Consider the following 24,974-nt stretch of genomic DNA (forward strand, 5'->3'; position numbering starts at 1 on the left):
TTTTTTTTTATGACATTGTAATTTTTTTACAATAAAATTGATAAATTTTCACTTCTTCTGAGATCAACAATGCTTCCCGATTAATTTTTTTTAAGGGAAAACTAGAATTCCAAAGTTCCTCTGATAGTCTGGGTCAAAACATGTCATAGAGGATTGAATTTTTTATACTTCGCTCAAGAGATAATGGGATGTTGCTCCACAAATAACCCATTCAAAGATAACATCTCTAGAAAACGTATGTCCTAGATAGAATGTTTCCTTCACATTCATGATCATATCCCATTGAACCTCCAGTAGTGACTTGAAAATAGAAGTATGGTCACTCTTGGTCTTCTTTGTACCAACAGTAAAACCATTGCCAAAGTGAGCCATTCATTTGACTGTGCAGGATGTACAAGTAAGCAGACAGAATGGGGATGTTTAATCCGATTCCTTGTGTAGAGACAGTGCCACCCTTTGCATGTTAAGAACCCTTGCAACAAGAGGAATTCTGCAGGTGGCCTATTGCAAGGCAACATTTCTGTTCCTTTCCACTAAACCCTCATTTTTTAGTGGCAGTTTAAATTTCCCTGATATTCATCCCTGACGGCTTTTATTAAGAACTTCCCAATATCATATACCGGTATTGTTCATTTATTCTTCTAAACAGGCATGAAATATTTGACACTGCAAATGTTAACCAATCAATCAATCACATTGACATATTCTTATTCTGATATTCAGGTATTTGCTACTGGCCTTAAAACACGAACCCTGTCCCATCAGCATTATCATCATATTTTGTCTAAGCATCATTTATATTATATATACAAGCCTTAAATAAAAATAACCTTCAAACCTTTGATTGCGATTGTATATGTGTGCATAAATAAATTTCTTGGAAGAGGGGTATAAATACAGCACAAACAACATTTTCAATCACCAAAAAAATGAAAAAAATATATTTTAACAACCGCATTTGACTAGCAGGTCCACCAACAGATGATCTTAAACCCTGCTGATTGCATTGATTGCAAAATAAACGGATCGCTAGATGTACAAAATGGATCTTAATATAAACAAGTCTAAATTAAAAACAACGTTCAAACCCATGATTGCATTGGATAAAAACCGCAAATATTTTTGTATGCATGCTTAACAAATTTCTTGGTAGAGAAGTCTATACACCTCCTCTCAAATATGACTACCTTCATATGTATATAGATATAAAAATATGTGGTTTGAGTGCCAATGAGACAACTCTCCATCCTAGTCACAATTGGTAAAAGTAAACCATTATAGGTCAAAGTACAGCCCTCAACACAGAGCCAAGGCTCACAACAAACAGCAAGCAATAAAGGGCCTTTCGGACAGGAAAATCAATGGTCGAAGATATATAAAAATTGAGAAACAATTATTAACCACATAAAAAAGCCCACTGAACATCAGGTTCCTGACATAGGGAAGGTGCAAACAAATGCACTGGGTTTAAACGTTTTACCTGGCACCAGCCTTCACCCTAACCTGATACAGTGGTTCATGCATTTAAACTATTATTGATCTTTATCGAAAATATATGAACACTTCCATGACTTCAGTTGTAATATCTTTTTTTGAAAACAATACCTTCCAAAATAAATGTTTCTCACCCCTTACTAATATTCACAGATGACAAATATTTCAGTTATGTTTTAGTCAACTTTAATTTTCAAATAAATAGAATTGTATAAGCAACACAAATGAATTAAATTAATGTCAAAGATTTGATTCCAAACTATGTTTCTTCTTTCTTGCATGCTGAAGTTGTATTCTTATCTGTAAATATAGATTGAAATAAAATATTAATTTACATGGCATTTATGAGTTTGTTTATTAATAATTTCAGCTTTAAAAAAAATTCACAACAGTATCTACTTATAGGTGTATTATCTGTTCTTAATATAAATTCCAACATATAGTATTACACTGTACTATCTTTGCATAACTGAACTAAAGCAAAAATGAAAATCAATAAAAGAACAGAGTTCCAATGTCCCCAATGTTGCATATATCTTATCTATTAAATACAAGGGCAATACCTCAATAAATGGTGAATGTGTTCATGTGACACAGATATCATATAAATTCATAAAGGGACATAACTGAAGAACATGTAAAAGCGATGCTACCCAAATTTGTACTTGATCAGAGTTTTGTGGTAATAAGTATGGTGTATAAGTTTCATAACATTTTGTCAAGGCAAACTCAAGTTAGTGAACTGAAAGGAAAAATTCAGCAATTTTTCAGCAATTTTTCTATTTTTTAAAGGGTCATAATATAGATATATTACAAGAAGATGTGGTATGAGTGCCAATGAGACAACTCTCACTCCAAGTCACAATTTGAAAAAGAAAACTAGAGGCTCTGAAGAGCCTGTGTCGCTCACCTTGGTCTATGTGCATATTAAACAAAGGACACAGATGGATTCATGACAAAATTGTGTTTTGGTGATGGTGATGTGTTTGAAGATCTTAATTTACTGAACATTCTTGCTTCTAACAATTATCTCTATCTATAATGCACTTTGCCAAGTAGTTACAGAGGAAAATATTTTGTAAAAATTTACCAAAATTTATGAAAATTGTAAAAAAATGACTATAAAGGGCAATAACTCCTTAATGGGTCAATTGACCATTTTGATCATGTTGACTTATATGTAGGTCTTACTTTGCTGTACATTATTGCTGTTTACAGTTTATCTCTATCTATAATAATATTGAAGATAATTACTAAAAAGCTGCAAAATTTTCGAAAATTACCAATTCAGAGGCAGCAACCCAACAACTGGTTGTCTGATTCATCTGAAAATTTCAGGACAGATAGATTGTGACATAATGAACATTTTTCCCCCCATGTCAGATTTGTTCTTTATGCTTTGGTTTCAGAGATATGAGCCAAAAACTGCATTTTACCCTATGTACTATTTTTAGCAATGTCGGCCATCTTGGTTTGCAAGCGGGGTCTTCGGACACATTTTTTAAACTAAATACCTTAATGATGATTGTGGACAAGTTTTGTTAAATTTGTCTCAGTAGTTTTTGAGGAGAAGTTTTTTGTACAAAAAATTGTTAAAAATTGACTATAAAGGGCAATTATTCCTTAAGAGGTCTACTGACCATTTTGGTCACGTTGACTTAATTGTAGGTCTTACTTTGCTGTACATTATTGCTGTTTACAGTTTATCTCTATCTATAATAATATACAAGACTAGAGGCTCTCAAGAGCCTGTGTCGCTCACCTGTATTTACTGATGCTTAGGAAATCATGTAAAATAAGGTTAAAATCATAATTAATAGTATTAGATATTAGATATTATAATGATATCTAAGATAATAACAAAAAACTGCAAAATTTTTGTAAAATAACAAACTCAGGGGCAGCAACCCAACAACGGGTTGTCGGATTCGTCTGAAAATTTCAGGGCAGATAAATCTAAATCTGATGAACATTTTTGCCACCTGTCAGATTTGCTCTAAATGCTTTAGTTTCAGAAATATAAACCAAACACTGAATTTTACCCCTATGTTCTAGTTTTAACCAAGTCGGCCATGATGGTTGGAAGGCGGGGTAATCGGACAAATTTTTTAAACTAGATACCCTAATAATGATTATGGCCAAGTATGGTTAAATTTGTCTCAGTAGTTTCAGAGAAAAAGATTTTTGTAAAAGATTACAAAAATTTACAAAAAATTGTTAAAAATTGACTATTAAGGGCAATAACTCCTAAAGGGGTCGACTGACAGTTTTGGTCATGACAACTTATTTGTAGATCTTACTTTGCTGAACATTATTGCTGTTTACAATTCATCTCTATCTATAATAATATTCAAGATAATAACCAAAAACTGCAAAATTTCCTTTAAATTACCAATTCAGGGGCAGCAACCCAACAACAGGTTGTCAGATTTGTCTGACAATTTCAGGGAAAATAGATCTTGACCTGATAATCAGTTTAACCAATGTCAGATTTACTCTTAATGCTTTGGTTTCAGAGATATAAGCCAAAATCTACATTTTACCCCTATGTTCTGTTTTTAGCCATGGCGGCCATCTTGGTTGATTGGCCGGGTCACCGGACACATTTTTAAAACTATATACCCCAATGATGATTGTGGCCAAGTTTGGTTTAATTTGGCCCAGTAGTTTCAGAGGAGAAGATTTTTGCAAAAGTTAACAACGACGGACGACGGATGCCAAGTGATGAGAAAAGCTCACTTGGTACTATGGGCCAGCTGAGCTAAAAACATTATAGGTCAAAATCAAGCTTCAACACGAAGATTTAGCTCTCACAGAACAGTAGGCTATAAAGGGCCCCAAAAATGACTAGTGTAAAACCATTCAAAAGGGAAAACCAACAGTCTAATCTATGTAAAAAACAAGAAACGTTTTAATTCTAGAACATTAAAAGTGACACCACCAAAATTCAATCTTGCTCTGTTTTTTGCGGTAATAAATATTGTGTATAAGTTTTATAACATTTGGTTGAGGCTAACTTAAAATGACTTAAGTTAGAAAACAGAAACGGAAAATTCAGCAGTTTTCATATTTGTAAAGGGGCATACCTCTAGAACGGTTAAAATGACACCAACAAAATTCAATCGTGATACGTGAAATAAATTAAGTAAATTAAAAGCAAACTAAATATTACTGTTATATACATATACAGATTCATCGATCTATAATCTGTCTATACCTGTATCTTGGCATTGCACAATGTCATGTTTTTCTCTGACTGTTTATGACTTCTTTACACTAAATCCATTGGATGTTGGAAGTGTACTGATTAATAATTTAGTCTAAGATGCATGATTTTTTTATTAGATGTTAGTGGCTTTGAACTAGCTGCCAGTAACTGTGAGTACTCTCAGATCTGCACTTAGTGTCTTTTTGTTGTTGGGATAAATATACAAGCACTCAGCCATGTCTACTCTGTGTCGTATTTTTATTTGTATCCATTTGATGAGTTAAGCCTTTTTCAACTGATTTTTATAGTTTGTTCTTATGTTGTACTGTCACACCACTGTCCCAGGTTAGAGGGAGGGTTTGGATCTCGCTTACATGTTGAACCCCACCCCCACGCATTCTGTATGTATGTGCCTGTCCCAAGTCAGGAGCCTCTTATTCAGTGGTTGATGCTTGTTGATGTGTTACATATTTTTTTTTCGTTAATTTTTTTGTTCATAAATTAGGCTGCTTGTTTTCTCGTTTGAATTGTATTACATTTGTCATTTCAGGGCCTTTTATAGCTGACTATGCGGTATGGGGTTTGCTCATTGCTGAAGGTTGTACGGTTAACTATACTTGTTAATTTCTGTGTCATTTGGTCTCTTGTGGAGAGTTGTCTCATTAGCAATCATACCACATCTTCTTTTTTTTATATTTGGGACATTAAAGGAAACAATTCTTTTAAAAATATTTGATCTGCAATGATTTTCAAACTTGTCTAAAATATTGATGACATAAACCTTAACATAAATGTCATAAAAATCTGGTAAGAATTGTACACATTAGAGCACTCATAAGGCAATTTTCCATATAATGAATGTTTCCAAGGGGCATACATTATCTATATATATGTTAATAGTTAAGTCTTAATACCTTAAACAAACAGCCTTCAAGTTCCTCAGGCATGTCAGGAAACACTTTCTAGTAAATAAGATATGTCCTATCCCCATTGATTCATTCTTTGGATTTTATATGCAAAATATTCCCCTGAAAAAAATATATGATTACTAATTCATGTGATCATGCATACTCCGACTTCTCTTGAACTGAATTTTACTGTGTGTATTGTTATGCGTTTACTTTTCTACATTGGCTAGAGGTATAGGGGGAGGATTGAGATCTCAAAAAACATGTTTAACCCCGCCGCATGTTTGCGCCTGTCCCAAGTCAGGAGCCTCTAGCCTTTGTTAGTCTTGTATGGTTTTTAATTTTAGTTTCTTGTGTATAATTCGGAGTTTAGTATGACGTCCATTATCACTGAACTTGTAAAGATATTTGTTTAGGGGCCAGCTGAAGGACGCCTCCGGGTGCGGGAGTTTCTCGCTACATTGAAGACCTATTGGTGACCTTCTGCTGTTATCTGTTCTATGGTCGGGTTGTTGTCTCTTTGACACATTCCCCATTTCCATTCTCAATTTTATACTAATATGTTGTTGAATAACTCATTGACATTGGAAACAAATGTATTGCATTACTTATCAATGCTTATTATTAATACATTTACTTTGACCAACAGGATACTATTCTGTGGAAAAGTTTCATTTTTTTCACAATAAATATATATTTTTTGTACATGTACAAAAACCATTTCATTAATCTCAGGGATACAACATCCAGTGCATACATGTACATGTTTTTGCCAGCTGGAACTCATTCACTTTACTGAAATATTAGTTTGGAAGAAATTTTACAATTGCTATATATATATATGTTGTAATGCATTAATAAGTAATTGGTAGGAATAACACATGTTAGAAAATATTTTTAAACATTTTTACTCAGCCATCATGGTCATGGAAAATTGAACCCACTACCATGGAAAAATTGACACACTTAGAAACTATATATACCTCAATATTGACCTGCCCAAGAGCTACATGATTATCTAGTTATTGCGGCATTAAAACTACATGTACAAATGCATGTATCCAGTGACGGATCCAGACATTTTCATAAGGGGGCCCGCTCCGGACATGCTTTAGTGATTCCCTAGATATAATTAGCCAAATATTTCCCACAAAAAGGGGGAGGGGGGCAGGCTCCCGTCCCCCCTTAAAAAACACCTCTGGTATCTAAAAACTAGAGGCTCTAAAGATTTACAAAATTTATGAAAATTGTTAAAAATTGACTGTAAACTCCTTAAGGGGTAGATTGACCATTTTAGTCATATTGACTTATTTGTAGGTCTTACTTTGCTGTACATTATTGCTGTTTACAGTTTATCTCTATCTATAATAATATCCAATAATAACTAAAAGCTGCGAAATTTTCTTTAAATTACCAATTCAGGGGCAGCAACCCAACAACCAGTTGCCTGAATGATCTGAAAATTTCAGGGCAGATAGATTTTGACCTATTGAACAATTTTAACCTGTCAGTTTTGCTTTAAATGCTTTGGTTTTTTAGAGATATGAGCCAAAAACTGCATTTTACCCTATGTACTATTTTTAGCCATGTCAGCCATCTAGGTTTGCGGGCGTGGTCATCGGACACAATTTTAAAACTACATACCCTAATGATGATTGTGAACAAGTTTGGTTAAATTTGTCTTTGTACATTTTGTAGTTTCAGAGGAGAAGATTTTTGTAAAAGATTACAAAAATTTACGAAAAATTGTTAAAAATTGACTATAAAGGGCAATAACTCCTTAAGGATGTATTCTTCTGACATTGCAGTCTCGTTGAAATCTCGTTCTGGAATTATTTCCAAAACATATGATACAAGTGTAAAATATCAATGAATTTTAAAAAAATTATAGTCAAACAGAACTCTGTGAAAAAATTGTGTACGAACAATGCATAGTTTTTGAGTAATCTAGTTTTCAAATTTTATGACCAATCAAGTCAGTCTTTTTAGCCAAAATTTTGAGAAAATGGGTGAGGGGTACAAAAAATTATTTTACAAGAATCATGTACATCCCATATCATTTTTGTCTTTTCAAATTTCTTAGATATGTACTTTTTCAATCATTTATAACAAAAAAGTTGAAGTAATATGTATTTTGTTCTTAAAACTGAGAAAAAAACACAAATTTTCAAAATTGACGGCATGGTAAATTTGACACAAAAAAGCATCAACATATGATAAAAATTTCTTATATTAACACCTACCTATAGTTTTTTAAAGTTAAATTTATTCAGATTGGTCCACTTCATCTTTATTAAAAGTATGAAATAAAGTTTTAATTGTAGAACTGTAATTGTTTTCACGATAATAGCCCAAAAATAGTTAAAAATTGATGAAAAATGGGAAAATCATCAAAATTGGATATTTTCAAAAGGCCGTAGCAAAAAAAGAAGTGCACCATCATATGATTGCTATAACTTGAAAGATGTAAATTTATTGATTTTTTTTTTAATTTGGAGAAGGCGGGAAGGGGATTGTGTTGTTTACGTGGTTTATTTTCTTTATTTTAAATTGCATTGCCTTAAGTAATCATGATGCTAAATATCTTACTTATTTCATACACAGACTAAAGGATGTAGTGTGTTTTCAAATACGCCAAACACTATTCTAAAGCAATGTCTCAAGACATAGATGTGACAAAAATGTGTCTTGAGACATATCTCTATACACAGTTTTATGTCTCTTAAGATGCCTTTAAGACCTTTAAGACGTGTCTATCAGACGCTTCTTCAAGTCCGTCTCAAGAAGCGTCTTGGAAATTTGTCTCAAGACAAGGATGTTCATTTGCTGTGTTTGTTTAATTTCTAACTCAGAGCCAAGAACTGTATTTTTTGACAAGTATAATTTCACGGTGAATCAAATTTTCAAGAAATGTAAGTATATACAAAGACATAAATGAGTGTTTTTAATGTTTGTTTTCAAGTATGATGCAATTTACACGACTGAATTATTTTAACCGGTTTTCCGATTCAAATAGACGTGTACCTGCTATTTTTCTACACACATCTGTTTATCGTTGAGTTTATTCTTATATTTTGAAATATTGACATATAAATGAATATTTCAGTAATCTATTTTATTCATTCTGTACATGTGTGATGTTGAATTGTTATGCGTTATATTATGCCCTTTAGTAAATCCAATCTACAAGTATGCAAGTACGAAAAACGAGAATACCTACAGAAGAGCGGGGCTTACATGATACTGCTCTTGTCTTGAGACATGGAAAAATGTCTTAAGACGTTTAATTCCAATTTATTAAATAAAAGCATTTTTCTGCATGGTTGATTATTAATACATCTTTGACATTGTCCATGTCTTGAGACATACAGTAAATATCTTAAGATATGAAGAACTGTAAAAATATTTGTAATGGGGTCTTCTGTTGAAATTTTGTCGGTCGATAGTTATTTCTTTCCAAAAACTGCTAGAAATAGTTGCTGAATAAATTCAAAAGTTTACGGTATAAAGTGTCGTCGACAAAGAGGTTGACGTCTCATGCAATGAATGGATACGACAATACTAATACGGTTACCACAACACATACTCTTATGGCTAATTTTGAGATAGTCGTTGTGCAAAAAGCAAAGTGTTAGTGGTTTATTAATTATTAACCCACTCCGAACCATTAACAGAGCCTATTTACACATCTGATCGTGTGCGTTGAATCGCTCTTTTGTTAACTATTAGATGATACACTACTAATTTACACATGTGTAGTGTTTACTTTTTCATCATACTGTATAAAACTTCTACCTCACTACATCTGTTCTGTTGTCAGTATCTTCAAAAAATGAATACATGTTCAACCAAATGTTTCAAAACGCGTCAAACATGTCTTTGTAATGTCTACAGATTTGAATTTGAAATTAATATATGTGTGCATACGAATGTTCACTCTTATTTTTGTATAAAATAAGGACATCAAACAAAAGTATTGACAAACTATTGATTGTTTCAGTCTTCCATTAAATTTTTGTTCTGAAAGTCGAAAATAATTCCAAAATACTTAGCCTAACAAAAATATTTTATGTCTTTAGATAGAAAATGAAAATGTTCATACTTTGTAGATGTCTAATGACTTGCCTTATCGGAATCTCGTATTTGCATTTTAAAGATACCTAGCCTTACAAAAATATTATATGTCTTGAGATAGAAAATAAATATCTTGATACTTTATTGATGTCAAAGGACTAATCGGTCTATCATATTTGTATTTTGAAGATAAAATACAAAATAAAAAAAACATCAAAATGAAACTAACATAATCATTCTATTAATTTGTAGATTTTTATAATGGGTAAACTTTGTCACGTACATCTATATTCATAAGTTTTTGTTTAATTTCTCACTCAGAGCCAAGAACTGTATTTTCTGACAAGTGTAATTTCACGGTGAATCAAATTTGCAAGAAATGTAAGTATATACAAAGATATAAATGCGTGTTTTTAACGTTTGTTTTCAAGTATGCTGCAATTTACACGACTGAATTATTTTAACCGGTTTTCCGATTCAAATAAACGTGTACCTGATATTTTTCAACATACATCTGTCGTCTTTTATCGTTGAGTTACTCTTATATTTTGAAATATTGACATATAAATGAATATTTCAGTAATCTATTTTATTCATTCTGTACATGTGTGATGTTGAATTGTTATCAATATGCGTTATATTATGCCCTTTAGTAAATCGAATCTTCCGGTATGCAAGTACGAAAAACGAGAATACCTACAGAAGAGCGGGACTTACATGATACTGTGAATGTCTTGAGACATGGAAAAATGTCTTAAGACGTTTAATTCCAGTTTATTATATAAAAGCGTTTTTCTGCATGGTTGATTATAAATACATCTTTGACATTGTCCATGTCTTGAGACATACAGTAAATATCTTAAGATATGAAGTTGAACTGTAAAAATATTTGCAATGGGGTCTTCTGTTGAAATTGTGTCGGTCGATAGTTATTTCTTTCGAAAAATTGCTACAAATAGTTGCTGAATGAATTCAAAAGTTTACGGTATAAAGTGTCGTCGACAAAGAGGTTGACGTCTCATGCAATGAATGGATACGACAATACTAATACGGTTACCACAACACATACTCTTATGGCTAATTTTGAAATAGTCGTTGTGCAAAAAGCAAAGTGTTAATGGTTTATTAATTATTAACCCACTCCGAACCATAAACAGAGCCTATTTACACATCTGATCGTGTGCGTTGAATCGCTCTTTTGTTAACTATCAGATGATACACTACTAATTTACACATGTGTAGTGTTTACTTTTTCTATCATACTGTATAAAACTTCTACCTCACTACATCTGTTCTGTTGTCAGTATCTTCAAAAAATGAATACATGTTCAACCAAATGTTTCAAAACGCGTCAAACATGTCTTTGTAATGTCTACAGATTTGAATTTGAAATTAATATATGTGTGCATACGAATGTTCACTCTTATTTTTGTATACAATAAAGACATCAAACAAAAGTATTGACAAACTATTGATTGTTTCAGTCTTCCATTAAATTTTTGTTCTGAAAATCGAAAATAATTCCAAAATACTTAGCCTAACAAAAATATTTTATGTCTTTAGATAGAAAATGAAAATGTTCATACTTTGTAGATGTGTAAGGACTTGCCTTATCGGAATCTCGTATTTGCATTTTGAAGATATCTAGCCTTACAAAAATATTATATGTCTTGAGATAGAAAATAAATATCTTGATACTTTATTGATGTCAAAGGACTAATCGGTCTATCATATTTGTATTTTGAAGATAAAATACAAAATAGATAAAACATCAAAATGAAATTAACATAATCATTCTATTAATTTGTAGATTTTTATAATGGGTAAACATTGTCACGTACATGAATATTCATAAGTTTTTCTTTAATTTCTCACTCAGAGCCAAGAACTGTATTTTCTGACAAGTGTAATTTCACGGTGAATCAAATTTGCAAGAAATGTAAGTATATAAAAAGACATAAATGCGTGTTTTTAACGTTTGTTTTCAAGTATGATGCAATTTACACGACTGAATTATTTTAACCGGTTTTCCGATTGTAATAAACGTTTACCTGATATTTTTCAACATACATCTGTCGTCTTTTATCGTTGAGTTTATTCTTATATTTTGAAATATTGACATATAAATGAATATTTCAGTAATCTATTTTATTCATTCTGTACATGTGTGATGTTGAATTGTTATCAATATGCGTTATATTATGCCCTTTAGTAAATCCAATCTTCCGGTATGCAAGTACGAAAAACGAGAATACCTACAGAAGAGCGGGACTTACATGATACTGCTCATGTCTTGAGACATGGAAAAATGTCTTCAGACGTTTAATTCCAGTTTATTATATAAAAGCATTCATAGCAAATGAACCTCATTGTCTTAAGACATCTCGAGACAGTCTTGAGACATACACCTAATGTCTTGAGACATAGCGCATACGTCTTAAGACATGAAACCATTTAAGATGTGTCTTGAGACATGGATTCTATGTCTTAAGACATGTATCTTTAAGACATTATTGAAACTTCAAAAAGTGTATCCTCTTAAAAAAATTTGTTGGTGTCTTGAAGACATTGAAACAAAAAATTACCAGTGGCCCTTAAAACACACAAAAAACGTTTTTATATGCAAAATTTATTTTGATAGAAGACAACTAATTGACAAGATAATGTAAGGTGATTTCCGTGAATAAGGACAAGATTTTTTTTTATGACATTGTAATTTTTTTACAATAAAATTGATGAATTTTCACTTCTTCTGAGATCAACAATGCTTCCCGATTAATTTTTTTTAAGGGAAAACTAGAATTCCAAAGTTCCTCTGATAGTCTGGGTCAAAACATGTCATAGAGGATTGAATTTTTTATACTTCGCTCAAGAGATAATGGGATGTTGCTCCACAAATAACCCATTCAAAGATAACATCTCTAGAAAACGTATGTCCTAGATAGAATGTTTCCTTCACATTCATGATCATATCCCATTGAACCTCCAGTAGTGACTTGAGAATAGAAGTATGGTCACTCTTGGTCTTCTTTGTACCAACAGTAAAACCATTGCCAAAGTGAGCCATTCATTTGACTGTGCAGGATGTACAAGTAAGCAGACAGAATGGGGATGTTTAATCCGATTCCTTGTGTAGAGACAGTGCCACCCTTTGCATGTTAAGAACCCTTGCAACAAGAGGAATTCTGCAGGTGGCCTATTGCAAGGCAACATTTCTGTTCCTTTCCACTAAACCCTCATTTTTTAGTGGCAGTTTAAATTTCCCTGATATTCATCCCTGACGGCTTTTATTAAGAACTTCCCAATATCATATACCGGTATTGTTCATTTATTCTTCTAAACAGGCATGAAATATTTGACACTGCAAATGTTAACCAATCAATCAATCACATTGACATATTCTTATTCTGATATTCAGGTATTTGCTACTGGCCTTAAAACACGAACCCTGTCCCATCAGCATTATCATCATATTTTGTCTAAGCATCATTTATATTATATATACAAGCCTTAAATAAAAATAACCTTCAAACCTTTGATTGCGATTGTATATGTGTGCATAAATAAATTTCTTGGAAGAGGGGTATAAATACAGCACAAACAACATTTTCAATCACCAAAAAAATGAAAAAATATATTTTAACAACCGCATTTGACTAGCAGGTCCACCAACAGATGATCTTAAACCCTGCTGATTGCATTGATTGCAAAATAAACGGATCGCTAGATGTACAAAATGGATCTTAATATAAACAAGTCTAAATTAAAAACAACGTTCAAACCCATGATTGCATTGGATAAAAACCGCAAATATTATATGTATGCATGCTTAACAAATTTCTTGGTAGAGAAGTCTATACACCTCCTCTCAAATATGACTACCTTCATATGTATATAGATATAAAAATATGTGGTTTGAGTGCCAATGAGACAACTCTCCATCCTAGTCACAATTGGTAAAAGTAAACCATTATAGGTCAAAGTACAGCCCTCAACACAGAGCCAAGGCTCACAACAAACAGCAAGCAATAAAGGGCCTTTCAGACAGGAAAATCAATGGTCGAAGATATATAAAAATTGAGAAACAATTATTAACCACATAAAAAAGCCCACTGAACATCAGGTTCCTGACATAGGGAAGGTGCAAACAAATGCACTGGGTTTAAACGTTTTACCTGGCACCAGCCTTCACCCTAACCTGATACAGTGGTTCATGCATTTAAACTATTATTGATCTTTATCGAAAATATATGAACACTTCCATGACTTCAGTTGTAATATCTTTTTTTGAAAACAATACCTTCCAAAATAAATGTTTCTCACCCCTTACTAATATTCACAGATGACAAATATTTCAGTTATGTTTTAGTCAACTTTAATTTTCAAATAAATAGAATTGTATAAGCAACACAAATGAATTAAATTAATGTCAAAGATTTGATTCCAAACTATGTTTCTTCTTTCTTGCATGCTGAAGTTGTATTCTTATCTGTAAATATAGATTGAAATAAAATATTAATTTACATGGCATTTATGAGTTTGTTTATTAATAATTTCAGCTTTAAAAAAAATTCACAACAGTATCTACTTATAGGTGTATTATCTGTTCTTAATATGAATTCCAACATATAGTATTACACTGTACTATCTTTGCATAACTGAACTAAAGCAAAAATGAAAATCAATAAAAGAACAGAGTTCCAATGTCCCCAATGTTGCATATATCTTATCTATTAAATACAAGGGCAATACCTCAATAAATGATGAATGTGTTCATGTGACACAGATATCATATAAATTCATAAAGGGACATAACTGAAGAACATGTAAAAGCGATGCTACCCAAATTTGTACTTGATCAGAGTTTTGTGGTAATAAGTATGGTGTATAAGTTTCATAACATTTTGTCAAGGCAAACTCAAGTTAGTGAACTGAAAGGAAAAATTCAGCAATTTTTCAGCAATTTTTCTATTTTTTAAAGGGTCATAATATAGATATATTACAAGAAGATGTGGTATGAGTGCCAATGAGACAACTCTCACTCCAAGTCACAATTTGAAAAAGAAAAACTAGAGGCTCTGAAGAGCCCGTGTCGCTCACCTTGGTCTATGTGCATATTAAACAAAGGACACAGATGGATTCATGACAAAATTGTGTTTTGGTGATGGTGATGTGTTTGAAGATCTTAATTTACTGAACATTCTTGCTTCTAACAATTATCTCTATCTATAATGCACTTTGCCAAGTAGTTACAGAGGAAAATATTTTGTAAAAATTTACCAAAATTTATGAAAATTGTAAAAAAATGACTATAAAGGGCAATAACTCCTTAATGGGTCAATTGACCATTTTGATCATGTTGACTTATATGTAGGTCTTACTTTGCTGTACATTATTGCTGTTTACAGTTTATCTCTATCTATAATAATATTGAAGATAATTACTAAAAAGCTGCAAAATTTTCGAAAATTACCAATTCAGAGGCAGCAACCCAACAACTGGTTGTCTGATTCATCTGAAAATTTCAGGACAGATAGATTGTGACATAATGAACATTTTTCCCCCCATGTCAGATTTGTTCTTTATGCTTTGGTTTCAGAGATATGAGCCAAAAACTGCATTTTATCCTATGTACTATTTTTAGCAATGTCGGCCATCTTGGTTTGCAAGCGGGGTCTTCGGACACATTTTTTAAACTAAATACCTTAATGATGATTGTGGACAAGTTTTGTTAAATTTGTCTCAGTAGTTTTTGAGGAGAAGATTTTTGTAAAAGATTAAAAAAATTTACAAAAAATTGTTAAAAATTGACTATAAAGGGCAATTATTCCTTAAGAGGTCTACTGACCATTTTGGTCACGTTGACTTAATTGTAGGTCTTACTTTGCTGTACATTATTGCTGTTTACAGTTTATCTCTATCTATAATAATATACAAGACTAGAGGCTCTCAAGAGCCTGTGTCGCTCACCTGTATTTACTGATGCTTAGGAAATCATGTAAAATAAGGTTAAAATCATAATTAATAGTATTAGATATAAGTTATTATAATGATATCTAAGATAATAACAAAAAACTGCAAAATTTTTGTAAAATAACAAACTCAGGGGCAGCAACCCAACAACGGGTTGTCGGATTCGTCTGAAAATTTCAGGGCAGATAAATCTAAATCTGATGAACATTTTTGCCACCTGTCAGATTTGCTCTAAATGCTTTAGTTTCAGAAATATAAACCAAACACTGAATTTTACCCCTATGTTCTAGTTTTAACCAAGTCGGCCATGATGGTTGGAAGGCGGGGTAATCGGACAAATTTTTTAAACTAGATACCCTAATAATGATTATGGCCAAGTATGGTTAAATTTGTCTCAGTAGTTTCAGAGAAAAAGATTTTTGTAAAAGATTACAAAAATTTACAAAAAATTGTTAAAAATTGACTATTAAGGGCAATAACTCCTAAAGGGGTCGACTGACAGTTTTGGTCATGACAACTTATTTGTAGATCTTACTTTGCTGAACATTATTGCTGTTTACAATTTAACTCTATCTATAATAATATTCAAGATAATAACCAAAAACTGCAAAATTTCCTTAAAATTACCAATTCAGGGGCAGCAACCCAACAACAGGTTGTCAGATTTGTCTGACAATTTCAGGGAAAATAGATCTTGACCTGATAATCAGTTTAACCAATGTCAGATTTACTCTAAATGCTTTGGTTTCAGAGATATAAGCCAAAATCTACATTTTACCCCTATGTTCTGTTTTTAGCCATGGCGGCCATCTTGGTTGATTGGCCGGGTCACCGGACACATTTTTAAAACTATATACCCCAATGATGATTGTGGCCAAGTTTGGTTTAATTTGGCCCAGTAGTTTCAGAGGAGAAGATTTTTGCAAAAGTTAACAACGACGGACGACGGATGCCAAGTGATGAGAAAAGCTCACTTGGTACTATGGGCCAGCTGAGCTAAAAACATTATAGGTCAAAATCAAGCTTCAACACGAAGCTTTAGCTCTCACAGAACAGTAGGCTATAAAGGGCCCCAAAAATGACTAGTGTAAAACCATTCAAAAGGGAAAACCAACAGTCTAATCTATGTAAAAAACAAGAAACGTTTTAATTCTAGAACATTAAAAGTGACACCACCAAAATTCAATCTTGCTCTGTTTTTTGCGGTAATAAATATTGTGTATAAGTTTTATAACATTTGGTTGAGGCTAACTTAAAATGACTTAAGTTAGAAAACAGAAACGGAAAATTCAGCAGTTTTCATATTTGTAAAGGGGCATACCTCTAGAACGGTTAAAATGACACCAACAAAATTCAATCGTGATACGTGAATTAAATTAAGTAAATTAAAAGCAAACTAAATATTACTGTTATATACATATACAGATTCATCGATCTATAATCTGTCTATACCTGTATCTTGGCATTGCACAATGTCATGTTTTTCTCTGACTGTTTATGACTTCTTTACACTAAATCCATTGGATGTTGGAAGTGTACTGATTAATAATTTAGTCTAAGATGCATGATTTTTTTATTAGATGTTAGTGGCTTTGAACTAGCTGCCAGTAACTGTGAGTACTCTCAGATCTGCACTTAGTGTCTTTTTGTTGTTGGGATAAATATACAAGCACTCAGCCATGTCTACTCTGTGTCGTATTTTTATTTGTATCCATTTGATGAGTTAAGCCTTTTTCAACTGATTTTTATAGTTTGTTCTTATGTTGTACTGTCACACCACTGTCCCAGGTTAGAGGGAGGGTTTGGATCTCGCTTACATGTTGAACCCCACCCCCACGCATTCTGTATGTATGTGCCTGTCCCAAGTCAGGAGCCTCTTATTCAGTGGTTGATGCTTGTTGATGTGTTACATATTTTTTTTTCGTTAATTTTTTTGTTCATAAATTAGGCTGTTTGTTTTCTCGTTTGAATTGTATTACATTTGTCATTTCAGGGCCTTTTATAGCTGACTATGCGGTATGGGGTTTGCTCATTGCTGAAGGTTGTACGGTTAACTATACTTGTTAATTTCTGTGTCATTTGGTCTCTTGTGGAGAGTTGTCTCATTAGCAATGATACCACATCTTCTTTTTTTATATTTGGGACATTAAAGGAAACAATTCTTTTAAAAATATTTGATCTGCAATGATTTTCAAACTTGTCTAAAATATTGATGACATAAACCTTAACATAAATGTCATAAAAATCTGGTAAGAATTGTACACATTAGAGCACTCTAAGGGGCATACATTATCTATATATATGTTAATAGTTAAGTCTTAATACCTTAAACAAACAGCCTTCAAGTTCCTCAGGCATGTCAGGAAACACTTTCTAGTAAATAAGATATGTCCTATCCCCATTGATTCATTCTTTGGATTTTATATGCAAAATATTCCCCTGAAAAAAATATATGATTACTAATTCATGTGATCATGCATACTCCGACTTCTCTTGAACTGAATTTTACTGTGTGTATTGTTATGCGTTTACTTTTCTACATTGGCTAGAGGTATAGGGGGAGGATTGAGATCTCAAAAAACATGTTTAACCCCGCCGCATGTTTGCGCCTGTCCCAAGTCAGGAGCCTTTAGCCTTTGTTAGTCTTGTATGGTTTTTAATTTTAGTTTCTTGTGTATAATTCGGAGTTTAGTATGACGTCCATTATCACTGAACTTGTAAAGATATTTGTTTAGGGGCCAGCTGAAGGACGCCTCCGGGTGCGGGAGTTTCTCGCTACATTGAAGACCTATTGGTGACCTTCTGCTGTTATCTGTTCTATGGTCGGGTTGTTGTCTCTTTGACACATTCCCCATTTCCATTCTCAATTTTATACTAATATGTTGTTGAATAACTCATTGACATTGGAAACAAATGTATTGCATTACTTATCAATGCTTATTATTAATACATTTACTTTGACCAACAGGATACTATTCTGTGGAAAAGTTTCATTTTTTTCACAATAAATATATATTTTGCGTACATGTACAAAAACCATTTCATTAATCTCAGGGATACAACATCCAGTGCATACATGTACATGTTTTTGCCAGCTGGAACTCATTCACTTTACTGAAATATTAGTTTGGAAGAAATTTTACAATTGCTATATATATATATGTTGTAATGCATTAATAAGTAATTGGTAGGAATAACACATGTTAGAAAATATTTTTAAACATTTTTACTCAGCCATCATGGTCATGGAAAATTGAACCCACTACCATGGAAAAATTGACACACTTAGAAACTATATATACCTCAATATTGACCTGCCCAAGAGCTACCTGATTATCTAGTTATTGCGGCATTAAAACTACATGTACAAATGCATGTATCCAGTGACGGATCCAGACATTTTCATAAGGGGGCCCGCTCCGGACATGCTTTAGTGATTCCCTAGATATAATTAGCCAAATATTTCCCACAAAAAGGGGGAGGGGGGCAGGCTCCCGTCCCCCCTTAAAAAACACCTCTGGTATCTAAAAACTAGAGGCTCTAAAGATTTACAAAATTTATGAAAATTGTTAAAAATTGACTGTAAACTCCTTAAGGGGTAGATTGACCATTTTAGTCATATTGACTTATTTGTAGGTCTTACTTTGCTGTACATTATTGCTGTTTACAGTTTATCTCTATCTATAATAATATCCAATAATAACTAAAAGCTGCGAAATTTTCTTTAAATTACCAATTCAGGGGCAGCAACCCAACAACCAGTTGCCTGAATGATCTGAAAATTTCATGGCAGATAGATTTTGACCTAATGAACAATTTTAACCTGTCAGTTTTGCTTTAAATGCTTTGGTTTTTTAGAGATATGAGCCAAAAACTGCATTTTACCCTATGTACTATTTTTAGCCATGTCAGCCATCTAGGTTTGCGGGCGTGGTCATCGGACACAATTTTAAAACTACATACCCTAATGATGATTGTGAACAAGTTTGGTTAAATTTGTCTTTGTACATTTTGTAGTTTCAGAGGAGAAGATTTTTGTAAAAGATTACAAAAATTTACGAAAAATTGTTAAAAATTGACTATAAAGGGCAATAACTCCTTAAGGATGTATTCTTCTGACATTGCAGTCTCGTTGAAATCTCGTTCTGGAATTATTTCCAAAACATATGATACAAGTGTAAAATATCAATGAATTTTAAAAAAATTATAGTCAAACAGAACTCTGTGAAAAAATTGTGTACGAACAATGCATAGTTTTTGAGTAATCTAGTTTTCAAATTTTATGACCAATCAAGTCAGTCTTTTTAGCCAAAATTTTGAGAAAATGGGTGAGGGGTACAAAAAATTATTTTACAAGAATCATGTACATCCCATATCATTTTTGTCTTTTCAAATTTCTTAGATATGTACTTTTTCAATCATTTATAACAAAAAAGTTGAAGTAATATGTATTTTGTTCTTAAAACTGAGAAAAAAACACAAATTTTCAAAATTGACGGCATGGTAAATTTGACACAAAAAAGCATCAACATATGATAAAAATTTCTTATATTAACACCTACCTATAGTTTTTTAAAGTTAAATTTATTCAGATTGGTCCACTTCATCTTTATTAAAAGTATGAAATAAAGTTTTAATTGTGGAACTGTAATTGTTTTCACGATAATAGCCCAAAAATAGTTAAAAATTGATGAAAAATGGGAAAATCATCAAAATTGGATATTTTCAAAGGGCCGTAGCAAAAAAAGAAGTGCACCATCATATGATTTTTTCTTCAATTATTTTTTTATAGTCTTATAAACCCAAAAATCAGGTTAAGAAAAAAAGTTTAATACTAAAAATGTTTGGCTCCTCAGAGGTGTACATCCTTAAGGGGTCAACTGACCAAATCAACTGACCATTTTGGTCATGTTGACTTATTTGTAGATCTTACTTTGTTGAACATTAATGCTGTTAAAAGTTTATCTCTATCTACAATAATATTCAAGACAAGAGGCTCTCAAGAGCCTGAATCGCTTACCTTGATTTTTTGGCATTTATCTTTCGTTTAAGAGTTAAAGTGTCCAATTTCATCGTAGTTTTTTTTTTTTTTTTAATGTATATTAATAGGTGTTTGAAAATGCAGTTTTTTGTCATATTTTCTTTGGCTTCTGAAATATTAGCCAAAAACTGCATTTTACCCCTATGTTCTATTTTTAGCTATGGCGGCCATGTTTTTTGACGAAACAGAAAATAAAAGACAAACTTTATTCTAGACACCCTAAGTATAATTCAGCCTAAGTTTAGTTGGAATTGGTTCAGTGGTTTCAGAAAAGAAGATTTTTTAAAGTTAGAAAATATGATAAACAAATTTAAAATTGTCATTTAAGGGCAATAACTCTTTAAGGGGTCAATTGACAGTTTTGGTCATTCAAAACTTATTTGTAGATCTTACTTTCCTGGACATATTTGCTGTTTACAGTTTATCTTTATCATTAATACTATTCAAGATAATAACCAAAAACTGCAAAATTTCCTTAAAATTACCAATTTAGTGGCAGCAACCCAACAATGGGTTATTAGATTCATATGAAAATTTCAGGGCTGATAGAACGTTACCTTATGAACACTTTAACCACTGTCAGATTTGCTCTAACTGCTTTGGTTTTTGAGATATAAGCCAAAAACTGCATTTTATCCCTATGTTCTATTTTTAGCCATGGCGGCCATGTTTTTTGACGAAACAAAAAATAAAACACAAACTCTATTCTAGATACCCTAAGGATCATTCAGCTTAAGTTTGGTTGGAATTGGTTCAGTAGTTGCAGAGGAGAAGATGTTTGAAATAGTTGGATGGACAACGACGACGACGACGGACAACGATGGACGTGAAGTGATGGCCTTCGGAACGGTGAGCTAATAATAACCAAAAAAAACGGCAAAATTTCCATAAAATTACCAATTCAGGGGCAGCAACCTAACAACGGGTTGTCTGATTCATCTGAAAATTTCAGGGCAGATAGATCTTGACCTGATAAACAATTTAACCCATGTCAGATTTGCTCTAAAAACTTTGGTTTCAGAGATAAAAGCCACAATCTACATTTTACCCCTATGTTCTATTTTTAGCCATGGCGGCCATCTTGGTTGGTTGGCTGGGTCACCTGACACATTTTTTAAACTAGATACCCCAATGATGATTCTGGCCAAGTTTGGTTAAATTTGGTCCAGTAAGTTTCAGAGGAGAAGATTTTTGTAAAAGTTAACGACGACGGACGACAGACGACGGACACCAAGTGATGAGAAAAGCTCACTTGCCCTTTGGGCCAGGTGAGTTAAAAAATTATAATGCTGAAATAAGCATTCTGACTGAATAAACTATCCCCTAACAACTGTGCCTCTTGATTTCTTAATTTCAGATGACAATTGTATTTCAAATAGTAAATCTAGCTAAAATGCACAAATAGTATAAAGCATTGTATATACATGATATAGAAAACGTACAATGTATGTTGGGAAAAATGTCCCAACATTGTTTGGTAACCATGGTATTTTTACCCCCACTAATAATATTATAGATATGGATTTTCTTTATGGACCATAACTCTGGACTAAATCATCAGACCGGAATACCATTCAAACTTGATCTATAAAAATTTATAACAAACATTAAATCAATATCTTCAAGAACGAAGAAAAAAGTGTGGAAAACTGATTTGCCTGATGGATGGACAGACAGACGGACGGAGTGCAAACCTAAAGTCCCCATATTCTTCATCGGTAGGGGACCTAATTAAAAGCAAATTCCAAAATCAAGATTCTTTATTCAAAGCAAATTTATTATAAAGTTATAATTAACATAAGAGTAAGCAATTTTTCTTCTTAACATTTATTTAAGGTACAAAATATAGCATGATAAGCAGTAAACCTTCCCCCCCAATCCCAACTTTGGGAACACTGATAATTTTTATTTATACATACTTACATATCTGTTTCTAGCTGCAGCACATGTCTGAATTCTAATTTCTTGTGTACTTCATTTTACTCCTTTAGCCTTTCCAGTCCTGGGGCAATTTGCCAAATGTTTCATTTCTTGTGAATCCTAGTAGAAATGAAAATTGCTGGGTTTTAGTTTGTAATTTTCTTAAAAAAATAAACACATTTCAATTTTATTTATATATCTATTCTAGGGCATGCATGGCATGTAATATGCCTTAAGTGTTTTCCAGATTAACAGATTAGCTTGTACTGATCATGCTGAAAATTAATTTTGAGATGAAAACAGCAATTTTTGTAAAAGGGTCCGCAGGAGGAACTATAAATCATTGTTAATAGCACAAATAAACCAATTTCAAGCCTGCAGACGCAACCCAACTTGAACACACTTCCTCATTGTTGAAGGCCTTACAGTGACCTATACTCTCTAATTTCTGTGCCATTTGGTCTCTTGAGAAGAGTTGTCTCATTGGCAACCATACCATGCCATGTCACTTCTTTTTTATATTCCACAGACTTCATTCTTTCTGAAACACAAAATGCATTTAACTTTTAAATATCTAATGGATGACAGGCCTTAAAACTTTCCAAACTGCACAGGTAAGTCTGTACACAGAAGAGTTTTTGAGGTGTAAAACAGTGAATACAGCCACTTTTGTCCGTTTGTGATGATGAACCTTAACCCATTTAATGAGTTTTCAGACCTATTTGCAATCGCATTTTCCACTTTTTCATAAGTGGGGCGAGTTGGTAAACAAGAGAGGGGCGATGTTTTAGAAGGTTGGACGAGTTGGTGAAAAAGTGGGGCGATTTTCCAATGGGGCGAGTTGTTATGAATGGATTCTAACTGCATGAAATTATTGAAAGGTGGAAATAAAATATCTCTATCTGTAAAGAAATTACCTTTTCTTCGTTCTCCTTAACGATGCTATCATATCCATCTTTATCTAACTCTGGAAACTGGTCAAGATGCGTTTTCACTGGTAACATTTTTACAAGTGTTGCTGTATCTTTCACTTCCGGTATGACGTAGTTTGACAAAAATCGTGCAGACGAAAATATTAAAGTGAGGCCAAACAAACAAAAAATATAAATCTGATATGTATGTAAAGGTGTTATCTCCTTTGGGAACATAGTGCTGTTTACTTAGTAGCATTTTTTATTTAGCCATTTTTTTTCTAATTTGCACTAATATCAGAAATTAAAGACAGAATGTAGAAACATAGTCTTTGAGTGTCAGAATATTTTATTATTTATTTTCAACTAGAAGGTGGCCAGACCAGGACCAGCATATTTATTTTCTGCTACTCTAAAAAGTGACATAAAATCTGCAACCCTCTCCCCCCAAATGGTCGTACCCTTCGAAAATCCCTGCAGGCTTATATGGTACAGATCCAGAGGCGGATTTAGGTCATGAAGGTGGGGGCAAGGGCCCCCTTTTCTGGAAAAAAAAATGGTTGATTATATAGGGAATCACCGAAGCATGACTGGAGCGGGCCTCCTCTTAGGCAGTCAATGGGCCCCACTTATGAAAATTTCTGGATCCGCCACTGAGTCTGAGATCCCACTCTTTGGTAGGTTAAAGTTATAAAAATAGGGGACGATCTGTGTGGAAAAAGGAGGGGGGTGATGTTAAATTTGTTGAGGTGATAATGTTGATTTTTCTGGTTGCTATTGCTGGTCTTAATTGAATAGTTTGATATATTATTTGATTTGATTTAGTTTTTATTTCTGCAATTGTTTAAACAATCATTGTAATCATTGCATTTAAATTTAATGTAATTATTCAGCTCAGCTTTGGATGTTGTGATCTCAGAGGCTGTGATTAGCAATTCATTTTTTGTATTCTATTCTATTATTCTATTAATCATGATAGTAATAAGTGTGAATATTATATGAAAATCAGACAGAGACAATTATTTTATAATATTTTCTTTTTTGTGGCCAGAATACTTATTATTTTCATTTGTGATAAGGCAAGATTATTTCTTTCCAACTTAACATTTGCTAATTGCTAATAATGGGGGACAGAATATTTATTTCCAGAATCTGCCAGGCGCCTCCTCCATTAGACATTGTCAGAATCAAATGGTCACAAATACAAGCTCATATTTGTACAATTCTTTGTAACACCAATATAAAATAAGGAGATATGATTCCTATTAAATGAGACAGCTTATAATTCACCAAAGTTCAAATGAGTGGATGTAAGCAATTATTTATTGGCAATCATATTTTGTAGCCTTCAACAATGAGAAAAACCCATACTGACTGTATAGTTAGCTGTTAAGGAACCCAACATGAAAAATATGACGCCATTCTATTCAGAAAAACTACTGGCC

At 32.7% G+C, this 24,974-nt stretch overlaps 2 long non-coding RNA genes across 11 annotated transcripts in view; one reads left to right on the top strand and one right to left on the bottom strand.

The window, feature by feature from the left end:
• Positions 1–11,710, top strand: part of LOC127725188 (uncharacterized) — a 38,708-nt gene extending 26,998 nt beyond the window's left edge. For 5 of the 9 annotated variants that reach the window (XR_007992863.1, XR_007992831.1, XR_007992841.1 and 2 more), the window contains 2 exons: positions 10,006–10,065; positions 11,564–11,710. This is a non-coding gene — a long non-coding RNA (uncharacterized LOC127725188). Of the gene's footprint in view, positions 1–8,462; positions 8,523–10,005; positions 10,066–11,563 lie in introns of all 9 variants that reach the window. The other 4 variants (XR_007992852.1, XR_007992833.1, XR_007992832.1 and 1 more) reach the window with 3 other exon arrangements.
• LOC127725215 (uncharacterized) overlaps positions 1–23,680 on the bottom strand; it is a 35,735-nt gene extending 12,055 nt beyond the window's left edge. Inside the window, exons 1-4 of one of the 2 annotated variants that reach the window (XR_007992866.1) lie at positions 23,536–23,680; positions 22,622–22,738; positions 17,983–18,096; positions 5,617–5,730 (exon numbers count right to left, since the gene is read on the bottom strand). This is a non-coding gene — a long non-coding RNA (uncharacterized LOC127725215). The remainder of the gene's footprint in view (positions 1–5,616; positions 5,731–17,982; positions 18,097–22,621; positions 22,739–23,535) is intronic. The other variant, XR_007992872.1, reaches the window with a different exon arrangement.
• Between the last annotated feature and the right edge of the window lie 1,294 nt (positions 23,681–24,974).

This window comes from Mytilus californianus, unplaced genomic scaffold, assembly GCF_021869535.1.
Source record: "Mytilus californianus isolate M0D057914Y unplaced genomic scaffold, xbMytCali1.0.p SCAF_1, whole genome shotgun sequence".
NCBI classification, from domain to species: Eukaryota; Metazoa; Mollusca; class Bivalvia; order Mytilida; family Mytilidae; genus Mytilus; species Mytilus californianus.